Raw genomic sequence first — 14,106 nt, 5'->3', positions numbered from 1 at the left:
AAGGATGGCTAAAAATAGTGTTGTTTACCTAATGTAAAATACCAGAGATGATCATTTGGATGTTTGAAAAAGAAAAAAATTACAGAAGTTAATGCTGATTAAATAATTAGCAAAAGTTAATATAGGCTAATTAGTATTCTTTGTACTGGGTTCATTGGATGATAGAGTTTGGACATCTTCAAACATGTGAGATCTTTTATTTGCTCTAGGCAACCAACATATTTTCTGCTTGCTACAGTTACCTTCCAATGTACTGTTAAATCACCTGATTTTACAGCCTTGTAAGGTTTCAGTGCCCACAAGGAAAAAAAAATGACTGATAATGCTGATTGCAAAGACAGCATCCTGCATTCTGATGTGAGACTCCTAGCCAGTTTTTAATTCACATTTATTGCATAGCGAACGGGTTTTCTACCTATTACACAATTTAAAAATGGATTTGTATGTGTGTTGCTGCTAATTTATTCTGCTAGCTACAGTCTACAAGAGTTCTAAGTTATAAAAATTGGAAACATCCAGGTCATACTTTCAAAAGTGATTTAAGCATTTAGAGTCGTTCTAGTGAAACCTGGTGGGATTTAAGACTTCTTGAAGCCTTGATACTACAACCATTGAAACCTGAAAGTAACTTCAGTCTTATGAATAACCTCCTTGAAATGCTTTGGACTCTTAGTCCTGCTAAAAGAAAGCAAATGCAAATCTGTTTACTGGTAGCTGTGTAAATGATTAGTGCTACTTTGAAGGTTGAGACTTCAGCTTTGGAATAATTTAGGTACTTCGGACAATTGTTATCCTATATTATTTAACTTTTTAAACATTCAGGCAGAACTTGCCCTTGGTGGTAGCGTTGCTGGAAATATACATTAAGAATTTTTCAATATCCTTCCCTTGTATTGAGATAGTAATGCTTTTCAATCTTTATTGAGGTATCAAGATACTTGAAATATTTTGTAGTAACTCTTAAAATTCTCCAAATTCTTCCCTAGGTTTTAACTTAGGTCAGCTTCAAATATCCAAAGAGGTGGTAAATGATGTTGTTCTCCCCAAATGGGCTCACTCCCCAGAAGACTTCATTTATAAACACAGGAAGGCTCTGGTAAGATGGGGTTTATATGTGTGAAATAATGATAAAGCAGGTACACCTACACATCGTCACTGTGGCTTAAGTGTGAACTACTGAGGCTACATTTGAACTAGAGTGGTGGTTGCGTTTGACATTACAAGTACCGTTAGAACTTTCAGTTAAAAGCGCTGTGTATGTCCATAATATGCTCAAAAAAAAAGAAGGGAAGAGCTTGAAGATAGGAATCATGTGGGAGTTTGCTGCCCTAAGACATAGAATGCAGACTTAGGTGGGTTTAGGTGATAAGGCTTCCCTTGCTTTTTAAAGAGTATGCTTTATGGTTCTCAAGAGCTAGCAGCTTACCTTCCATTGCATAGTTGCATTTCGATAGTCTAGATGTGCTGCTGTGCTGGATTAATTTTCCCTCTTACTGGCGGTTACTACCCTTAATGCACATGGATATTCTTATACTTCTGCCCTATACATTGGTGTATACCTAGTTTTGGAATTAAATATCTTTTGGAATTAAATCTCTTTCACAGAAAATAGTAAATATTTCAAGAAAGCAGCAGTTCTTATTCTTACAAGAGTATTTTTCTTTTCTAGGAATCTGAGTATGTTTCCGCTCATCTTCATGAATGGATAGATCTGATTTTTGGCTACAAGCAGAGGGGACCAGCTGCAGTGGAGGCACTCAATGTGTTCTATTATTGTACTTATGAAGGTACAAAGCAGTATGCTCTCTTGTCATTGTTGTCAGACTTGGGGATTTTCAGTCTTAGACAAAAACCACTTGATTTGTGAGCATGCCATAGAGTAGCCTATGGTAAGGCAACAGAATTATAGATGAAGCATAACTTGCAGAATTTTGAGTGGCTTTTATACGCAATGTGCTGCATGCATGATGTATATTAAATTTATTTGATAAGAAAAAAGCCTTCAATTCTTGCACTTTTACAGATACACTTAGAATTCCACTTACTGAGTGGAGTTTTCAGATTATCTTTAACATGAAGGCATTGTTTGAAGGCTTTTCAGGAGTAAAATGTGATAACACTGCAATTAAATTAAGCTTCACAACATTTGTTGACCATTATCAGTTCTCAATAAGTTGTCTGGATCATGTTCTTTTTCCATTTTTCTACCCTTCATCATTCTGGTTGTGATCTAGGGGCTGTGGATTTGGATGCTTTAACAGATGAGAAAGAAAGGAAAGCTTTAGAAGGGATGATAAACAATTTTGGGCAAACTCCATGTCAGCTGTTAAAGGTAATGCTCTTTGTTCCCTCTCAGTGAGACCTTTGTGGTTAAATCCAACTGAGTAACAAAGGACTTTGGAAAAAGAATGAAAAGATGATGGTTTCTAAGAGCATAGTTTGTAATTTTAGGAATTTTAAGTCTTTGCTACATTACCACTGCTAAAGGTCACACTGATGGAAATTTAACATACCGTTTTCGAAAAAAAATAATATACGTTACCAAGGGAAATTAGGTGCTCAAGAGTCTATTTTCCCATTGATTATCAAGAAGTTTCTGAGTATCATGTGACTTGAACAAATGAATAAATTTGTGCAACCTGCTAATCCTTCAAATATTGTCTCCTAGGAGCCCCATCCACAGAGGCTGTCAGCAGAAGAGGTAGTGCAAAGACTGACTAAAAGTGACACCTCCACCCTGAATCTCTTTCAGCACCTCACTGAACTGAAGTCATTCTTCATCGAGGTAGATGTTACCTGAAATTTTGTAAAATCTGATCTGAAATTTCTGACGTGCTTGAAACAAAAGGTCACAACCTAGATGAAAATAAACATGCTTCCTATTTAAGAAAACGTTTTTAAAATGCAAATGTGTCTAAAATGAGCTCTGTCTTCTTAATTAGTTTCATCGAGGTTGAATCCCCTAAATTTGTATCTTCTGGCTGCTTGTGTGGGTGTTTTTTGAGTCTTAAGATGCTAAGAAAACCAAGAACATCACTGGCGGCACCTGAGGGCTCCCTGAACTTGGGAGCTAAACTCCCTGATTTAGGACAGAGCCAGGGTTTCATTTCTGGTGTCTGCAACAAAGCATCCCTGCATGAACTGGATATGTGTGTTCCAGTGCCTTAGAGGACTCTACATGGCTGACGTTACTCCAGAGCCTTTGGGTTTTACTCTCCACAGATACCAGATTTGTCCTTTAGCTCTTACATATAATCAAACCGAAACTGTGTCCTTTCTCTTAGGGAATCAGTGATGGTGTGCCCATCATCAAAGCTGTTGTCCCCAGGAATCAGGCACGTTCCTTTATTTCTCAGGGAAGCCCAGAGATCTTGGTGAGTTGCATGTGTTAATACTATTCTTAGACTGCAGACAGTCAAATAGGTGTGTATGTTTCATACAACTTGTAGAGAAACACTTCTTAACTGTTCCTGTTCAAATGTGTTCCTTTAACCCATAGTGAATGTCAGCTATAAGTTAAACATTTTTCTTCTGTAGAGAAACCAGGTTGATTTGTTGAATGGCATTTAAGAACTGATGAGACATGAGTGTCAGTTGTCGTGAGGTGTGGTGTAAGTTGCCCACTCAATCCACTTCCATAATAGCAATCAACTTCCTAATACAGTGCAGCCCAGCTTGAAAAGGGCAGTTTTTCATGGCACCATTATGTTTATCATTACTTTCCGACCCATATATTAAACTATACTGTATGCCACATATACTTACTTCAAAGGCTGGCACTGTTGCTGAAATTAACTTTTGTGCTTACACTATGGCAGATGGCCAAATGATGGAAAGAGGAGTGTGGTTTTGTATTTACATCTGTATGTATGGTCTGCTTACAGGCCCTGTGCAATAATACCTTGGTTTTGCAGGAAAGAATATTATTTTCCAATATTCCTACTTTGTAGGTCAAATGTACTGTCCTGGCTTAGTGTGGTATGTGCATATATAATTTAGAATTTGGACACGTCTACAATTCTCATTTTATTTTTTCTAAATATCTAATGAAAATATCCCCGACTATTTACATTCCCTTCTTATTTCTCAGAAATAGAACTGTAGTACAATTTTTTTAAAAAATCATCTTCCTGTGGTAATATGTTAACGTTTAATGACTGCTATTTCAAATAAGAGAAGCAGCACATGACTTGGTGTTTTGTATTTTACTCCTTGCTACATGTTCCTTCTCCCTGCTTTCAACTTCTCTGGTGTATCTAGAACACACATTATTCTAATTTGGTAATATGCACCACATGTGCATTAACTCACCTCAGCTGGACGTTTTTTTTGATTTGTAGATGGAAGTGTAGAAGGCCATGCTGGATTTTAAGCAAGCTCCATTGCCATCAAAGGCAAGCAGAAAATATACCTGTGGGTTTCACAGATTTTCCTTTCAAACTTTTTTAGGTAACAGCAAGTCTGAACTGTGTTATTGGAACTCATGGTTGGCTGCCTTATGATAAAAATATCTCCAACTATTTTACATTCATCAGAGATACCACAGTGACAAATCCCAAGTAAGCATGTGATGAGGCGAGGTGCGGATGAATGCATCTACACTAATAAAACACAGTAATTATTCAACAGTCAGTGGGTTATACTGTTTTCATTGGCTGAGTTTTCACATAAGAATGCATCTTCTGATGTTCAAGAATATTACCTCTAATCTGTAATACTGTTCTAGTAAAGAGTTATTTAAGTAGTACTTCAAGGTTCTCCATTCTTAGATGTACTTCTAACTTTTAAAAATAAATACTCATCTTTGAATCTGAGATGGTCAGTCTTCATACTTCCTTACACTATAGTGCAGGTATATGTGGTGGGTTTGCTTCTTCGCTTTTTAGAATATTCTTTTTTTTCTTTATTGTAACAATACTTAGTAGGGACATGAGTTATTCATACAGGATCAAATTGCATGAAAGACGGAAAAGATCTAAGGTGAAATCTTGCTTCCACTTGCTGCTGGTAGTGAGAGTATTGCCCTGGATATCAGGGTGCCAGAATTCCCCCAATTATTTTTTTAGATATAGCCTCCTCTACAGATGGAATTTCTTATTTATTTTTAAGGATATAGGAAGTGCAAAATACATTGGTCTGAACTAAAGCTGCCCTTAACTGCTCATCATTTGCCTGCAGAACCCAGCGCAATGTGAGTGGTCCCTTTGCACCGGGGCTGGAGATCACCTCCAAGTTGTTTGCAGTGTCCCATGATGCAAAGCTGCTCTTTAGTGGAGGACACTGGGACAACAGCATCAGAGTGACATCTCTTACGAAAGGCAAGCTGGTTGGACAGCACCTCAGGCACATGGGTTAGTAATTGTTTATATCGTGAAATGAAAGGTTTTGCTTATTGTGTCTTGATGTTTGGTCTTCTTGGAAATAATTGTAGCCAATGCACTCGAACGGACAAGCCCAGCTGTTATAAAGGAATGGAAGCGTAGGAACAGAAGAATATTTGAACCACGATTATACATAAATACTTCAGCATGACTTTTTAGTCATTGGAGTGATGGTTTAATGTCGTTTCAAAAGAAGGCTTGACTGCTGGTTTTAGGTAGCAAAGGTGGTTAAATCAGGTTGGTACACCTGTACAAGACTTTGTTGTTTAATATAGTCTCATCAGCCCTTATCACAGTGAACTGACTGCAAATCAGGATACGTTGTTGGTCTGTTACATGCACATTGTCACTCTGTGGGAAGTTAGTTTTAAATATTTCTGTGATGATAACCTTGTGTTTTCTTTCCTTTATCTAGATATTGTGACCTGCTTGGCAATAGACTACTGTGGAATTCATTTAATTTCAGGCTCCAGAGACACTACCTGCATGATATGGCAAATAGTTCAGCAGGTAGGTTATTTAGGCATACTCTGAGAAGCAGTTTCTGAATGCTTTTTTGTGCTCCTCTGTCTTGCTGTGATGGTTTATTGATTTCCTTTCAGGTTGGCAGGGAAGACAGGCCACTAAAATTGATTAGCTTACTAATTTTACTACTTCCATTGTCTTCTGTATTTGAAATATTCACTATACGCATTAGTTACTTTACAGCTGAAGTACAGTATTTCAGAGGCACTCTTAAAGATGTCATAGATTATTTTCAGGATAGGCAAATATTGTTCCCCGTTGTACAGATAGAAGAACAAAAAAGAGACAGTGCTTGAGACTTCCTAAATTTGTTAGAACAGTGTTTATAGTTGGGGATTTTTACATTTCCAGGCTGCTGTTCAGTGTACTACTTGCATTTTAGTGTATTGTTTCCACTGTTGAACGAGTACACTAGGAGTTAGCAAAGCCAACACTAGTCTGTGAACTGGATTTATGCTGGCATTTCAGAATTCTTTAATATTGGTCTTGTGCTTTCACACAATGAAAGTGTTTGTGTGATGCATGTGTGTACTCACACACGAAACGTGAGGCCGTTTCCATTGTTAAGCATTTAAATCCTCATTTCTGATTGCTGCATTACAGGTAACATGAGTAGGATTAACTGCAGGGGGAGCTGTCATATTATGGACAGCACATTTTGTCACATCACCTTGTTATAATTGAACTAAAGTCAGCACATTAAACCTGTACAGTGGCGTGTAACTGCATGTCTTTTTGTGGAAGCCGTCTTTTTGGTGGGAACATTTAGAATTCTTTCAAGAAGTACTTTGTACTAATAGTATTTGGTCAAAAAGATGAGACCTTAGTGCTCACAACAGTATTTTTTTTGTCTCAAGTGAGGATAAATGTTGAGCATTTTTTAGTTTATCTTGGTGTGAGTTAAGTAAGTCATCCTTTGGAGATGATATTTGGTTAGAGTTGCTTTTTCTTAAGACTTCTCATGTATTTTTTTTATTATTCTTTAATGGATATCTAAATATCTTGTATGTATTGTAAATTCTTCTTGTGAGAATTTTCCCTTGGTCTTTACAAAGTGGCAGCAATGACTGCATGCTGTCACGTCCATTCTACTTGTCTGCTCTGCATTTTTTCCCATCTCTGTATTTTGACACTTGTTCTGCATTCCTGCATTCTTCAGGCTCCCTGGCCTTGGTTGACTGCCAAATATCTATCACAGAAGTGACAATGAAGAGTCTCCTTGGAACTATTTACTAATACCCTCTCACTAAGCACAGGTCTTGCCGTAGGACTGGTCTGAGGATGTCTGTATATGCTGGAACAAAAGTACTAAATGATTTTTTTACACCCTGCAGTCATGTGGGAAAATTACTGTTTTCAATGAACATTATTACAGTATTTCCTTTGTATATTGTACTACTGGTAGTCACTGAGAAAGAATATTTGCTCTTCCTTAGAAGATCAAACAGAGTTGCTGTAATTTTAAGGAAAATAACTTTCAACTTCTTTAAGCATGGCTGTGAACATAGTGCTTAAGTGCAATGTAAACTGTAAGAACTGAACAAGCCCAGATACACAAATAAGAAAAAGTGGGTAGATGAGTGGATCCTAACTCCTATTAGGATTGCTAACTGTGGTGTAACCTGGACATCTGAAGGGATATAAACAAGGCAGCTAAAAAGCTCTGTCTTTCACATGTCCTTCGTTCATTCTTGTGATGTCAGTAAATAGCACTGCTGACATAAAAGGTAAAAAATTGGCATTGGAACAGATGAGTTATGCCTTCGCTTTTGGTCTATGTCAAATATACATCTCCCACAACTGATAGTGAAGATACCAGAAATTTATTTTTTGTTTGTCCTTCAGCTGCAAGAGAATGTGTCATTGCACTTTTTGTTACTCTCAGGGAGGAGTGCCTGTAGGTCTAGCACCTAGGCCGTTACAGATCCTTTACGGGCATACTGATGAAGTTTCGAGTGTTGGCATCAGCACTGAGCTGGATATGGCAGTGTCAGGATCCAGGGTAAGCATTGTCATACTTTTCCTTTCTTTGCCTTTTCTTTACTCAAACCATACAGCATGTTTGAAGTTGATGAAGAATAATATAAAAATGTGACTGTTTCATGATGTTTTCTTCAGCCTTGCACATCAAGATGCTATGCATCCTCTCCCTTGCTGCCTGCTTAAACTGGGCTGTCTCAAACTGCTCTGCACAGCATGGGCCTCAGATACCATGTTGTGTTATTCTGCACAGATGAGCTTTAATGAGTGTGGACTTATTTGGAGATCTTAAGCTTCTCATAGGAACAATTCTGTGATAGTTTCATGCCTGCTTCCTTAACCTTGAAGGTTCTGTGCAGCTTATTTGTGTTCCAGCAAGACCTGGACAGGCTGGAGAGTTGGGCAGGGAAAAATTTAATGAAATATAACAAGGGCAAGTGTAGAGTCTTGAATCTGGGCAGGAACAACCCCAGGTTCCAGTATAAGTTGGGGAATGACCTGTTGGAGAGCAGTGTAGGGGAAAGGGACCTGGGGGTCCTGTGGACAGCAGGGTGACCATGAGCCAGCACTGGGCCCTTGTGGCCAGGAAGCCAATGGGACCTGGGGTGGGTTAGAAGGGGGTGGTCAGTAGGTCAGAGAGGTTCTCCTGCCCCTCTGCTCTGCCCTGGGGAGACCACACCTGGAATCTTGTGTCCAGTTGTGGCCCCTCAGTTCCAGCAGGACAGGGAACTGCTGGAGAGAGTCCAGCGCAGCCACCAAGATGCTGAAGGGAGTGGAGCATCTCCCGTGTGAGGAAAGGCTGAGGGAGCTGGGGCTCTGGAGCTGGACAAGAGGACACTGAGGGGGGACTCATTCCTGGGGATCAATATGGAAAGGGGGAGTGTCAGGAGGATGGAGCCAGGCTCTTCTCAGTGACAACAAATGGTAGGACAAGGGTTAATGGGTACAAACTGGAACACAAGAGGTTGCACTTAAATTTGAGAAGAAACTTGTTCCTGGCGAGGGTGTCAGAGCCTGGCCCAGGCTGCCCAGGGGGGTTGTGGAGTCTCCTTCTCTGCAGACATTCCAACCTGCCTGGACACCTTCCTGTGTAATCTCATGTAAGTGTTCCTGCTCCGGCGGGGGGATTCAACTAGATGATCTTTTGAGGTCCCTTCTGATCCCTGACATTCTGTGATTCTGGGATTCTACCTTACTGTATGACTCTGGCAGGCTGCTGAACTCTATCCTGCACTTAATTCTTACTCATATATGTGACCTGTGAAACGGCTGATTTGCTGTCTGTCCTTCCCCTATTGCCCTATTTGCATTTATTTTTCATGTGCCTGTAGTACGTTGCCTTGAGGGGAAGGTTTCTTTGTGTAGTGTTCCTAATGCTCAGGAATCTCGATCTCCAGTTAAGGATTTAAGTGCTTTCATAATATTCCCTCTCTATTTAAATATTCTTTCTGTGTGTTGCGGTAACTTACCTGCTGAGTAACAACTTACCTAAATTTGACTGCAGGATGAAACTGTTATTGTCCACACTATTCGGAAAGGTCAGTACGTGAGGACTTTGCGACCACCTTGTGAGAGTTCTCTCCTGCTGACTGTTCCCAATCTGGCTGTGTCCTGGGAAGGCCACATAGTAGTCCACACCAGCATAGAAGGAAAGACTACTCTTAAGGTACTTAGGTTCATGGCATACCTCTCTCTCTTTCTCTGAAGACATTAGTCATAAATGTTGTTAACTTTATCCTTCTTTTCTAAAGTAATAAGACTTTTTGAGCATCCTGTGTCTTTTTCCATATATATATTTTTTTTTTATTTTGCTAGTCTGTGTGAATGAAATTGGATTAAAGCTTAAGTCACAGACACACTGTGCACCTGTAAGTTTCATTAAAATCTCCCAATACCTGCAAGGAAGATGCCCAAGCATGTCCCAATGAATCTTCGTGGGAGAGCTGCTTTGAAGTTGAAAACTGGGGGAAACAAGTTCCACTGTGCACAGAAACTGAAGTTTGCAAGGGGAGCAGTAGGTTCGGGGTGTAAGATGCCCAGTGACGACACTGAGGTTTTTTAATTTTAAAGGGAGAGCTCTAAGGTTCACAGTGTAGCTTATTCTGTCCTTTGAGTAGCTGCATAGTTGCTTTAATAAGGGTAGAGGTGTTAGGATTTCTATGAACATGGAAAATTTCTTGAAGACAAGTTTATTGGATGTAGGCATGCTAGCTGCTATGGGAAGATGGGGACAGAAGAGACCAAGGTATTGTCAGGCTGAAAGAACTTCAGGTGGTCACGTTAGCTATGTCTTTAATCCATCAGTAATTCATTGCCTTGTCCAGAAAATACTTCTAGATCTAGCTCTGGGGAAATATACCTATTTCCTCCTGCTTTTCAGTTTGGGTTGGGGGAGGGAGAGTGGCAGCGGGGCTGACAATAAGAGTGCTCTTTTCCTTTCTTCTTCCTTAATAAAAACCCTTATAAAATAGGGACATGTCCATTAAATCCATGAATGTTTTCAGAAAATTTGGAATTGATTAGATGGATAGGTAAGACGATACCATGTTACATCAACAGGTGATGAGAAATAACTTCAAAAATTTCCATACAGAACCTGGTGTACATACACATTGCGTATAGGCTCGGTAGTCCTGTATCATTCGACAAGGAAACTGTTTTCATCAGTAGTATCTGTGGGTTATTACCCAAGTTAGCTCCTGTTAGTGAGCTAAAGACACAAATAATACAATCTTAAATGTCACAGAGAACTGACTGGATCCTTTTTGATCTTTTCAGGATAAGAATGCATTACATCTCTATTCTGTCAATGGAAAATATTTGGGTTCTGAGACTCTGAAGGAGGAAGTGTCAGATATGTGTGTGACTGGCGAGTATATAGTGATGGGCAGCTTACAGGGATTTCTTTCCATACGGGATCTCTACAGGTAGTGTACCACCATCAGCAGTTTATTATCGAGATGCAAATATAAAGATTTATTGAGAAATGGCTATGTAACGTGGGCTTTGCTTGGTGCTGTAGGTGGTAACCATTGCTTTTTTCTGTATTCCTGAAAGAACTCTTCTATGGGGGAACGAAGATAAGGAGAAAAGAAAAATGGGAGGTTATACCAGGCATTTGTCCCAATTATACACCTAGAACTGACAGAATTCGGGAAGAGCTGTGTCTGACATCTGCGAGCTGTGATTGTCCCCATGTCTGATTAGTCACTGGGAGCTCAGCAATTGCAGGATCACGTCTCATGTAGTTCTGCACTGAGTTTCAAACTCTCCTTACTGCTGCACTCTGTAGAGCTCCATTGCTCCTCAGAATGGGAGGGATCTTTGTCGTTTAGGCAGTTGTGGGGGTAATGTTACTGTTCTTCAGTGAAAATGTCTTAATTTACTGACACATCTATGCCTGTTCTTGTTATTTGAACTCCATTCTGGAGTATGACTAGGTCGTTCCGTAGCAGTTTACAATAATTGAAATAGCGAACTGGATATCGAGAAGCTGTGTTTTATAGTGCATCCCACAGACAACAATTTCAACTGCAGTGTGATTCTTTGCCATATGTGCAAACACATACGTGATGAGCTTTGTCTCTGTGGTTTTTGATCATTGCAGCCTGAGCCTGAGCATCTCCCCCTTAGCCATGCGACTGCCAATTCACTGCATTTCTGTCACCAAAGAGTACAGCCACATCCTTGTTGGCTTGGAGGACGGCAAGTTGATTATCGTTGGTGTTGGCAAGCCCGCAGAGGTAAAACCCACCATCAAGAACTTTTTCTACCGAACAGTGGGAAGCTCACTTATATCTGCTTTCCAGTTGAGCAAGAGGTCTCCTCTATGGCAGGGTAAATTTAAGAGCAAGTTTCAGTTTTCAGTGGGAAAAAAATAACTATTGAGACTGCTCTACTGAAATTTCTCATTAAGAATCAAAGGTTTATAGGGATCATAGATGGGAAGCTCAGCTGGACTAACTTGCAAACCTTATCACTCACATCTGAATAAGCAAAGTCATAGTAGCTAACTTTTTCTGAACGTGATAGTGTTGTCAGTCACTTCTTGATGAAATAATTTTCCAGAAGAAAACTGAAGCGAAAGAGAGCAAGCTACTTTATTTCTCATGCTTTCTGTCAGATCTTTTGATACGCATTGATTGACACTGGGGAAAAAAATATTACTGCTTTCTGTTCAGAGTCTCTAATTACAGTGCACAAAGAATCACTTGTGTAGGTTTCCAATATGCTCTGTGCTCCATATGGTGAATAGAAACTTGTTGGTACTGCTTATGCAATATCAAATACAGAGCATCCATCTGTCAAATAGCTGTGCCCAGTTTTGCTTGTGCAGAACGATTTTGCTTTAAGTACTTCTTGTCATGATTTTCAAAGTACTTGGGTTAGTTTAAACCTGCTTCTCTTTATAACCCAATCTCCATTGTGCTGCGGTGTATTTATTTGAACATGTGATTACCACTTTTGCATGACCTTTAGTAAATGCCAGAAAAGTGTCTTAATTTAATTTTATATTTTAATTGTGAAAACAGAGCGACTTTATTTGCTGGTAGTTTAAAGTGTTTTAGCTAGGAGATACATGGTTTTATATTTGAACCAGGCTTCCCACAGTGTTAGCCTGACTTTGCAGCGGATGGGGAGGGAGGTTCCCACTGACCTGCAGCTGGACTTTGTCCTACTGCACAATTGACAGAGAGGTGCTTCTGATGGGGTTAAACATACGTTTGTAATGACAGTTTTAATGTCACTGTCATTTCTCAGCATCCTGTTCCTTAGCAAAGATCTTTTGTAGGCTGAAATGTATGTATATCATTAGACCGAAGGCTTTTTTTCTTTCAGCTGTTAATCATATCTATTTTTCTAACTATGGAGAAAGTGTTGTTCCAAAGACTGGATTCCTTATATGAATTTTTTTTCAGGATAATCTGTTTATAATTCAGATGATCTGCAAGCTTAATATCTATGTGAATAGATTTTTTTTTTAAGGAACAACATTATGTCCCAGATTTTCTAGTTTTCTATAATGCCATCAGTCAATATATTTGAAAAGCATATGTATGTGAGGTATTTCTTTGAATTATTTGTAGTTTGGAAGGAATATATGAATTTCTAGAATTTTATCCTTATACAGAAGACAGTGTTGTAGTTCTGGCTTTTTGTGGTGATACTGATCCTTGGGATAAAGGGAGAGACCAACTTTATTGTGCATACGGTGAAATGCTGCTTGGTATTAAGATTGGCCTTTAGTGTTTCTGCATTGACAGTATCCAGTACGAAGTGAAGTACAACAAATGTCACTGTATTTTTAACAATGACGTGGCTGTTTGGGATGCTGCACGGTCTGGGGGATGCTCACCCGCCCGTGCCGATCCCTGTGCCTTTTCTAGCAGGCTGCTGCTGCAATGACACCGTTGTTGAGCAAGCTTAACTTGTAGTTCCGAGTGCTGGGAGCTGTTCTCAAAGCTGCGCTCTTCAGACACGCACCTTGTTTGTTGAACTGTGAGGGATTTCACAACCTAATTAGCTGCCAGGCTAATCGCTACTGGCCAATCTTAAGCCTTATATTTAAGAAAGAAATTAAAACAGTTTCTTACAAATTGTTGTCAGATGGCAAACCTACCAGATGCTGGATTTAACGTGGCCTCTGGTTGCTTGTTATCTGTCTATACTTCTGTATACTTACTCAATATGAATTACTTCTGGTTTAAATTTTACTCTGGGCACTTCACCCAGGATCTTTGGAAGACTGTATAAATCTGACACCAGGAGATAACCTTTCTCTCTTTCCTCCATTCTGCTGTCACTGCCTTGCATTTTGCTTATCTTTTCCTTTTCACTTCTAGCAATTTCTGTTTGAAATCTCTAAAATAAAACGTCCTTTCTTCTACTTTGCTTCTTTTTTGCTTCACATTCACCTCTTTTCCTTCCTATCAAAATAGCAATCGAAACACTGTTTCTAAGCCATTTGAAGTAGGATAAGTAACAAGTCTGCATTACTTGGTAATAACCCTTTAACCGTTCAAAATCAGAGAAGACTCTGATCAGTGTTTTGTCTGTTGTTTTTTGTCAGTCCCAAGAATCATCCCTAAGTGTAACCTTTAGTTTGTTTTCAAATAATTTTTGTTAGTCTAATTTTGTTTATGCAGTACATTGTAGTGCCTGCATTTCACCAGAATCAGTGTCTAAATTCCTTTTTAATTTATCCACCTTATCCCTTCCA

At 39.3% G+C, this 14,106-nt stretch overlaps 1 pseudogene across 1 annotated transcript in view; it reads left to right on the top strand.

The window, feature by feature from the left end:
- LOC308041735 (neurobeachin-like protein 1) overlaps positions 1-14,106 on the top strand; it is a 347,706-nt pseudogene that overhangs the window by 38,436 nt on the left and 295,164 nt on the right. Inside the window, exons 38-49 of the transcript in view lie at positions 987-1,096; positions 1,670-1,787; positions 2,235-2,332; positions 2,669-2,785; positions 3,285-3,374; positions 4,450-4,559; positions 5,179-5,351; positions 5,797-5,891; positions 7,792-7,908; positions 9,391-9,552; positions 10,665-10,813; positions 11,494-11,629. The product of the transcript in view is annotated as a neurobeachin-like protein 1 (transcript). The remainder of the gene's footprint in view (positions 1-986; positions 1,097-1,669; positions 1,788-2,234; positions 2,333-2,668; positions 2,786-3,284; positions 3,375-4,449; positions 4,560-5,178; positions 5,352-5,796; positions 5,892-7,791; positions 7,909-9,390; positions 9,553-10,664; positions 10,814-11,493; positions 11,630-14,106) is intronic.

The sequence above is a fragment of the Nesoenas mayeri genome (assembly GCF_963082525.1).
Source record: "Nesoenas mayeri genome assembly, chromosome: 6".
Taxonomy (NCBI): Eukaryota; Metazoa; Chordata; class Aves; order Columbiformes; family Columbidae; genus Nesoenas; species Nesoenas mayeri.
This window is presented reverse-complemented; position numbering and strand designations above follow the sequence as displayed.